Below are 9,564 nucleotides of genomic sequence, written 5' to 3' on the forward strand. Positions count from 1 at the left end.
TAGATCAAAACCAATGAACAATAGTCAGTGTTTTAAAAAATCAACCATTATGTGGCGCCACCTGGTGTTGAGAGTGTATAGCGACATGCTTGTCCACCTAATATGGTGAGTTCTGGTGGTCACACGTGACGATTATGGACTTATCAGGAGGGGTCTGGGATATAATAGGGTGAAGTGACATGTGAGCGGTGCAGGACCGATTCATCCTGTCTTGTATACTGTGTGCAGGGGCCACTATGGAGGCATAATACCATGTGCAGGGGCCACTATGGGGCATAATACTGTGTGCAGGGGCCACTATGGGGACATAATACTGTGTACAGGGGCCACTATGGGGTATAATAGTGTGTGTAGGGGCCACTATGGGGCATAATACTGTGTGCAGGGGCCACTATGGGGGATAATACTGTGTGCAGGGGCCACTATGGGGGATAATACTGTGTGCAGGGGTCACTATGGGACATAATACTGTGTGCAGGGGCCACTATGGGACATAATACTGTGTGCAAGGGCCACTATGGGGTATAATACTGTGTGCAGGGGCCACTGTGGGGCATAATACTGTGTGCAGGAGCCACTATGGGACATAATACTGTGTGCAGGGGCCACTGTGGGGCATAATACTGTGTGCAGGAGCCACCATGGGACATAATACTGTGTGCAGGAGCCACTATGGGGCATAATACTGTGTGCAGGGGTCACTATGGAGGCATAATACCATGTGCAGGGGCCACTATGGGGCATAATACTGTGTGCAGGGGCCACTATGGGGACATAATACTGTGTACAGGGGCCACTATGGGGCATAATACTGTGTGCAGGGGCCACTATGGGGACATAATACTGTGTACAGGGGCCACTATGGGGTATAATAGTGTGTGTAGGGGCCACTATGGGGTATAATAGTGTGTGTAGGGGCCACTATGGGGCATAATACTGTGTGCAGGGGCCACTATGGGGGATAATACTGTGTGCAGGGGCCACTATGGGGGATAATACTGTGTGCAGGGGTCACTATGGGACATAATACTGTGTGCAGGGGCCACTATGGGACATAATACTGTGTGCAAGGGCCACTATGGGGTATAATACTGTGTGCAGGGGCCACTGTGGGGCATAATACTGTGTGCAGGAGCCACTATGGGACATAATACTGTGTGCAGGGGCCACTGTGGGGCATAATACTGTGTGCAGGAGCCACCATGGGACATAATACTGTGTGCAGGAGCCACTATGGGGCATAATACTGTGTGCAGGGGTCACTATGGGGCATAATACTGTGTGCAGGGGCCACTATGGGGGATAATACTGTGTGCAGGGGTCACTATGGGACATAATACTGTGTGCAGGGGCCACTATGGGGTATAATACCGTGTGCAGGGGCCGCTATGGGAAATAATACTGTGTGCAGGGGCCACTGTGGGGTATAATACTGTGTGCAGGGGCCACTGTGGGGTATAATACTGTGTGCAGGGGCCACTGTGGGGCATAATACTGTGTGTAGGAGCCACTATGGGACATAATACTGTGTGCAGGGGCCACTGTGGGGCATAATACTGTGTGCAGGAGCCACTATGGGACATAATACTGTGTGCAGGAGCCACTATGGGGCATAATACTGTGTGCAGGGGTCACTATGGGGCATAATACTGTGTGCAGGGGCCACTATGGGGGATAATACTGTGTGCAGGGGTCACTATGGGACATAATACTGTGTGCAGGGGCCACTATGGGGTATAATACCGTGTGCAGGGGCCGCTATGGGACATAATACTGTGTGCAGGGGCCACTGTGGGGTATAATACTGTGTGCAGGGGCCACTGTGGGGCATAATACTGTGTGCAGGGGCCACCGTGGGGCATAATACTGTGTGCAGGGGCCACTATGGAGTATAATAGTGTGTGCAGGGGCCACTATGGGGCATAATACTGTGTGCAGGGGCCACTATGGGACATAATACTGTGTGCAGGGGCCACTGTGGGGCATAATACTGTGTGCAGGAGCCACTATGGGACATAATACTGTGTGCAGGGGCCACTATGGGGTATAATACTGTGTGCAGGGGCCACTGTGGGGCATAATACTGTGTGCAGGGGCCACTATGGGACATAATACTGTGTGCAGGGGCCACTATGGGACATAATACTGTGTGCAGGGGCCACTATGGGGTATAATACTGTGTGCAGGGGCCACTATGGGGGATAATACTGTGTGCAGGGGCCACTATGGGGCATAATACTGTGTGCAGGGGCCACTATGGGGGATAATACTGTGTGCAGGGGCCACTATGGGGCATAATACTGTGTGCAGGTGCCACTATGCGGGATAATACTGTGTGCAGGGGCCACTATGGGGTATAATACTGTGTGCAGGGACCACTATGGGGGATAATATTGTGTGCAGGGGCCACTATGGGGGATAATACTGTGTGCAGGGGCCACTATGAGGCATAATACTGTGTGCAGGGGCCACTATGGGGCATAATACTGTGTGCAGGGGCCACTATGGGGTATAATACTGTGTGCAGGGGCCACTATGGGACATAATACTGTGTGCAGGGGCCACTATGGGACATAATACTGTGTGCAGGGGCCACTGTGGGGCATAATACTGTGTGCAGGGGCCACTATGGGGGATAATACTGTGTGGAGGGGCCACTATGGGGGATAATACTGTGTGCAGGGGCCACTATGGGGTATAATACTGTGTGCAGGGGCCACTATGGAGGATAATACTGTGTGCAGGGGTCACTATGGGACATAATACTGTGTGCAGGGGCCACTATGGGGGATAATACTGTGTGCAGGGACCACTATGGGGCATAATACTGTGTGCAGGAGCCACTATGGGACATAATACTGTGTGCAGGGGCCACTATGGGGGATAATACTGTGTGCAGGGACCACTATGGGGCATAATACTGTGTGCAGGGGCCACTATGGGGGATAATACTGTGTGCAGGGGCCACTATGGGACATAATACTGTGTGCAGGGGCCACTATGGGACATAATACTGTGTGCAGGGGCCACTGTGGGGCATAATACTGTGTGCAGGGGCCACTATGGGGGATAATACTGTGGAGGGGCCACTATGGGGGATAATACTGTGTGCAGGGGCCACTATGGGGTATAATACTGTGTGCAGGGGCCACTATGGGGGATAATACTGTGTGCAGGGGTCACTATGGGACATAATACTGTGTGCAGGGGCCACTATGGGGGATAATACTGTGTGCAGGGGCCACTATGGGGCATAATACTGTGTGCAGGGGCCACTATGGGGGATAATACTGTGTGCAGGGGCCACTATGGGGTATAATACTGTGTGCAGGGACCACTATGGGGGATAATACTGTGTGCAGGGGCCACTATGGGGGATAATACTGTGTGCAGGGGCCACTATGGGGCATAATACTGTGTGCAGGGGCCACTATGGGGCATAATACTGTGTGCAGGGGCCACTATGGGGTATAATACTGTGTGCAGGGGCCACTATGGGACATAATACTGTGTGCAGGGGCCACTATGGGACATAATACTGTGTGCAGGGGCCACTGTGGGACATAATACTGTGTGCAGGGGCCACTGTGGGGCATAATACTGTGTGCAGGGGCCACTATGGGGGATAATACTGTGTGGAGGGGCCACTATGGGGGATAATACTGTGTGCAGGGGCCACTATGGGGTATAATACTGTGTGCAGGGGCCATTATGGGGGATAATACTGTGTGCAGGGGTCACTATGGGACATAATACTGTGTGCAGGGGCCACTATGGGGGATAATACTGTGTGCAGGGACCACTATGGGGCATAATACTGTGTGCAGGGGCCACTATGGGGGATAATACTGTGTGCAGGGACCACTATGGGGCATAATACTGTGTGCAGGGGCCACTATGGGGGATAATACTGTGTGCAGGGGCCACTATGGGACATAATACTGTGTGCAGGGGCCACTGTGGGACATAATACTGTGTGCAGGGGCCACTGTGGGGCATAATACTGTGTGCAGGGGCCACTATGGGGGATAATACTGTGTGGAGGGGCCACTATGGGGGATAAAACTGTGTGCAGGGGCCACTATGGGGTATAATACTGTGTGCAGGGGCCACTATGGGGGATAATACTGTGTGCAGGGGTCACTATGGGACATAATACTGTGTGCAGGGGCCACTATGGGGGATAATACTGTGTGCAGGGGCCACTATGGGGGATAATACTGTGTGCAGGGGCCACTATGGGGCATAATACTGTGTGCAGGGGCCACTATGGGGGATAATACTGTGTGCAGGGGCCACTATGGGGTATAATACTGTGTGCAGGGACCACTATGGGGGATAATACTGTGTGCAGGGGCCACTATGGGGGATAATACTGTGTGCAGGGGCCACTATGGGGCATAATACTGTGTTCAGGGGCCACTATGGGGCATAATACTGTGTGCAGGGGCCACTATGGGGTATAATACTGTGTGCAGGGGCCACTATGGGACATAATACTGTGTGCAGGGGCCACTATGGGACATAATACTGTGTGCAGGGGCCACTATGGGACATAATACTGTGTGCAGGGGCCACTGTGGGGCATAATACTGTGTGCAGGGGCCACTATGGGGGATAATACTGTGTGGAGGGGCCACTATGGGGGATAATACTGTGTGCAGGGGCCACTATGGGGTATAATACTGTGTGCAGGGGCCACTATGGGGGATAATACTGTGTGCAGGGGCCACTATGGGACATAATACTGTGTGCAGGGGTCACTATGGGACATAATACTGTGTGCAGGGGCCACTATGGGACATAATACTGTCTGCAGGGGCCACTATGGGACATAATACTGTGTGCAGGGGCCACTATGGGGTATAATACTGTGTGCAGGGGCCACTATGGGGGATAATACTGTGTGCAGGGGTCACTATGGGGTATAATACTGTGTGCAGGGGCCACTATGGGACATAATACTGTGTGCAGGGGCCACTATGGGGTATAATACTGTGTGCAGGGGCCACTATGGGGGATAATACTGTGTGCAGGGGCCACTATGGGGCATAATACTGTGTGCAGGGGCCACTATGGGGCATAATACTGTGTGCAGGGACCACTATGGGGCATAATACTGTGTGCAGGGGCCACTATGGGGGATAATACTGTGTGCAGGGGCCACTATGGGGTATAATACTGTGTGCAGGGGCCACTATGGGGGATAATACTGTGTGCAGGGGTCACTATGGGACATAATACTGTGTGCAGGGGCCACTATGGGGGATAATACTGTGTGCAGGGGCCACTATGGGGGATAATACTGTGTGCAGGGGCCACTATGGGACATAATACTGTGTGCAGGGGCCACTATGGGGGATAATACTGTGTGCAGGGGCCACTATGGGGGATAATACTGTGTGCAGGGGCCACTATGGGGGATAATACTGTGTGCAGGGGCCACTATGGGGGATAATACTGTGTGCAGGGGTCACTATGGGACATAATACTGTGTGCAGGGGCCACTATGGGGCATAATACTGTGTGCAGGGGCCACTATGGGGCATAATACTGTGTGCAGGGGCCACTATGGGACATAATACTGTGTGCAGGGGCCACTATGGGGGATAATACTGTGTGCAGGGGCCACTATGGGGGATAATACTGTGTGCAGGGGCCACTATGGGGTATAATACTGTGTGCAGGGACCACTATGGGGGATAATACTGTGTGCAGGGGCCACTATGGGGGATAATACTGTGTGCAGGGGCCACTATGGGGCATAATACTGTGTGCAGGGGCCACTATGGGGGATAATACTGTGTGCAGGGGCCACTATGGGACATAATACTGTGTGCAGGGGTCACTATGGGACATAATACTGTGTGCAGGGGCCACTATGGGACATAATACTGTCTGCAGGGGCCACTATGGGACATAATACTGTGTGCAGGGGCCACTATGGGGTATAATACTGTGTGCAGGGGCCACTATGGGGGATAATACTGTGTGCAGGGGTCACTATGGGGTATAATACTGTGTGCAGGGGCCACTATGGGACATAATACTGTGTGCAGGGGCCACTATGGGGTATAATACTGTGTGCAGGGGCCACTATGGGGGATAATACTGTGTGCAGGGGCCACTATGGGGCATAATACTGTGTGCAGGGGCCACTATGGGGCATAATACTGTGTGCAGGGACCACTATGGGGCATAATACTGTGTGCAGGGGCCACTATGGGGGATAATACTGTGTGCAGGGGCCACTATGGGGTATAATACTGTGTGCAGGGGCCACTATGGGGGATAATACTGTGTGCAGGGGTCACTATGGGACATAATACTGTGTGCAGGGGCCACTATGGGGGATAATACTGTGTGCAGGGGCCACTATGGGGGATAATACTGTGTGCAGGGGCCACTATGGGACATAATACTGTGTGCAGGGGCCACTATGGGGGATAATACTGTGTGCAGGGGCCACTATGGGGGATAATACTGTGTGCAGGGGCCACTATGGGGGATAATACTGTGTGCAGGGGCCACTATGGGGGATAATACTGTGTGCAGGGGTCACTATGGGACATAATACTGTGTGCAGGGGCCACTATGGGGCATAATACTGTGTGCAGGGGCCACTATGGGGCATAATACTGTGTGCAGGGGCCACTATGGGACATAATACTGTGTGCAGGGGCCACTATGGGGGATAATACTGTGTGCAGGGGCCACTATGGGGGATAATACTGTGTGCAGGGGCCACTATGGGGGATAATACTGTGTGCAGGGGCCACTATGGGGGATAATACTGTGTGCAGGGGTCACTATGGGACATAATACTGTGTGCAGGGGCCACTATGGGGCATAATACTGTGTGCAGGGGCCACTATGGGAGATAATACTGTGTGCAGGGGCCACTATGGGGCATAATACTGTGTGCAGGGGCCACTATGGGACATAATACTGTGTGCAGGGGCCACTATGGGGCATAATACTGTGTGCAGGGGCCACTATGGGGCATAATACTGTGTGCAGGGGCCACTATGGGAGATAATACTGTGTGCAGGGGCCACTATGGGGCATAATACTGTGTGCAGGGGCCACTATGGGGGATAATACTGTGTGCAGGGGCCACTATGGGGTATAATACTGTGTGCAGGGGCCACTATGGGGGATAATACTGTGTGCAGGGGTCACTATGGGACATAATACTGTGTGCAGGGGCCACTATGGGGGATAATACTGTGTGCAGGGGCCACTATGGGGGATAATACTGTGTGCAGGGGCCACTATGGGACATAATACTGTGTGCAGGGGCCACTATGGGGGATAATACTGTGTGCAGGGGCCACTATGGGGGATAATACTGTGTGCAGGGGCCACTATGGGGGATAATACTGTGTGCAGGGGCCACTATGGGGGATAATACTGTGTGCAGGGGTCACTATGGGACATAATACTGTGTGCAGGGGCCACTATGGGGCATAATACTGTGTGCAGGGGCCACTATGGGGCATAATACTGTGTGCAGGGGCCACTATGGGACATAATACTGTGTGCAGGGGCCACTATGGGGGATAATACTGTGTGCAGGGGCCACTATGGGGGATAATACTGTGTGCAGGGGCCACTATGGGGTATAATACTGTGTGCAGGGACCACTATGGGGGATAATACTGTGTGCAGGGGCCACTATGGGGGATAATACTGTGTGCAGGGGCCACTATGGGGCATAATACTGTGTGCAGGGGCCACTATGGGGGATAATACTGTGTGCAGGGGCCACTATGGGACATAATACTGTGTGCAGGGGTCACTATGGGACATAATACTGTGTGCAGGGGCCACTATGGGACATAATACTGTCTGCAGGGGCCACTATGGGACATAATACTGTGTGCAGGGGCCACTATGGGGTATAATACTGTGTGCAGGGGCCACTATGGGGGATAATACTGTGTGCAGGGGTCACTATGGGGTATAATACTGTGTGCAGGGGCCACTATGGGACATAATACTGTGTGCAGGGGCCACTATGGGGTATAATACTGTGTGCAGGGGCCACTATGGGGGATAATACTGTGTGCAGGGGCCACTATGGGGCATAATACTGTGTGCAGGGGCCACTATGGGGCATAATACTGTGTGCAGGGACCACTATGGGGCATAATACTGTGTGCAGGGGCCACTATGGGGGATAATACTGTGTGCAGGGGCCACTATGGGGTATAATACTGTGTGCAGGGGCCACTATGGGGGATAATACTGTGTGCAGGGGTCACTATGGGACATAATACTGTGTGCAGGGGCCACTATGGGGGATAATACTGTGTGCAGGGGCCACTATGGGGGATAATACTGTGTGCAGGGGCCACTATGGGACATAATACTGTGTGCAGGGGCCACTATGGGGGATAATACTGTGTGCAGGGGCCACTATGGGGGATAATACTGTGTGCAGGGGCCACTATGGGGGATAATACTGTGTGCAGGGGCCACTATGGGGGATAATACTGTGTGCAGGGGTCACTATGGGACATAATACTGTGTGCAGGGGCCACTATGGGGCATAATACTGTGTGCAGGGGCCACTATGGGGCATAATACTGTGTGCAGGGGCCACTATGGGACATAATACTGTGTGCAGGGGCCACTATGGGGGATAATACTGTGTGCAGGGGCCACTATGGGGGATAATACTGTGTGCAGGGGCCACTATGGGGGATAATACTGTGTGCAGGGGCCACTATGGGGGATAATACTGTGTGCAGGGGTCACTATGGGACATAATACTGTGTGCAGGGGCCACTATGGGGCATAATACTGTGTGCAGGGGCCACTATGGGAGATAATACTGTGTGCAGGGGCCACTATGGGGCATAATACTGTGTGCAGGGGCCACTATGGGACATAATACTGTGTGCAGGGGCCACTATGGGGGATAATACTGTGTGCAGGGGCCACTATGGGGCATAATACTGTGTGCAGGACTGGGGGGAGGGGCAGGTGCCCATGTCATACGTTCGCCATGCGGTCCCACCAGTCCTAGTGACGCCACTGGTTTTGAAACTACAACACCCAACAACAATGGACAAGGCAGGCTGAGAGTTGGAGTCTCACAGTGGTTAGAGGACCCAGAGGAACAGTAACTGACAGCAGCCAATGAGGTCGCAGCTTTCATGTTACCACAGAAGGTTTGAGATTAGAAGCAGCCTTCCCATTGGTTGCTAAACGTAACAGAAGCAGCCTTCCTATAGGTTGCTAAGGCTAACAAGCAGCCTCCCCATTGGTTGCTAAGGGTAACAAGCAGCCTTCCTATTGGTTGCTCAGGGTAACAAGCAGCCTCCCCATTGGTTGCTAAGGGTAACAGAAGCAGCCTTCCTATTGGTTGCTCAGGGTAACAAGCAGCCTCCCCATTGGTTGCTAAGGGTAACAAGCAGCCTTCCTATTGGTTGCTGAGGGTAACAGCTGCTCTCTGTATACAGCGCAGTGTGAGGCGTCACAAGTGGAGGTGACAGCTCCGAGTGACGACGCGATCCCGGCAGTGAGGAGGAGGCCGCGGGCGGGGTCTCGCCGCTT

Source organism: Leptodactylus fuscus, chromosome 9 (genome assembly GCF_031893055.1).
Source record: "Leptodactylus fuscus isolate aLepFus1 chromosome 9, aLepFus1.hap2, whole genome shotgun sequence".
NCBI lineage: Eukaryota > Metazoa > Chordata > Amphibia > Anura > Leptodactylidae > Leptodactylus > Leptodactylus fuscus.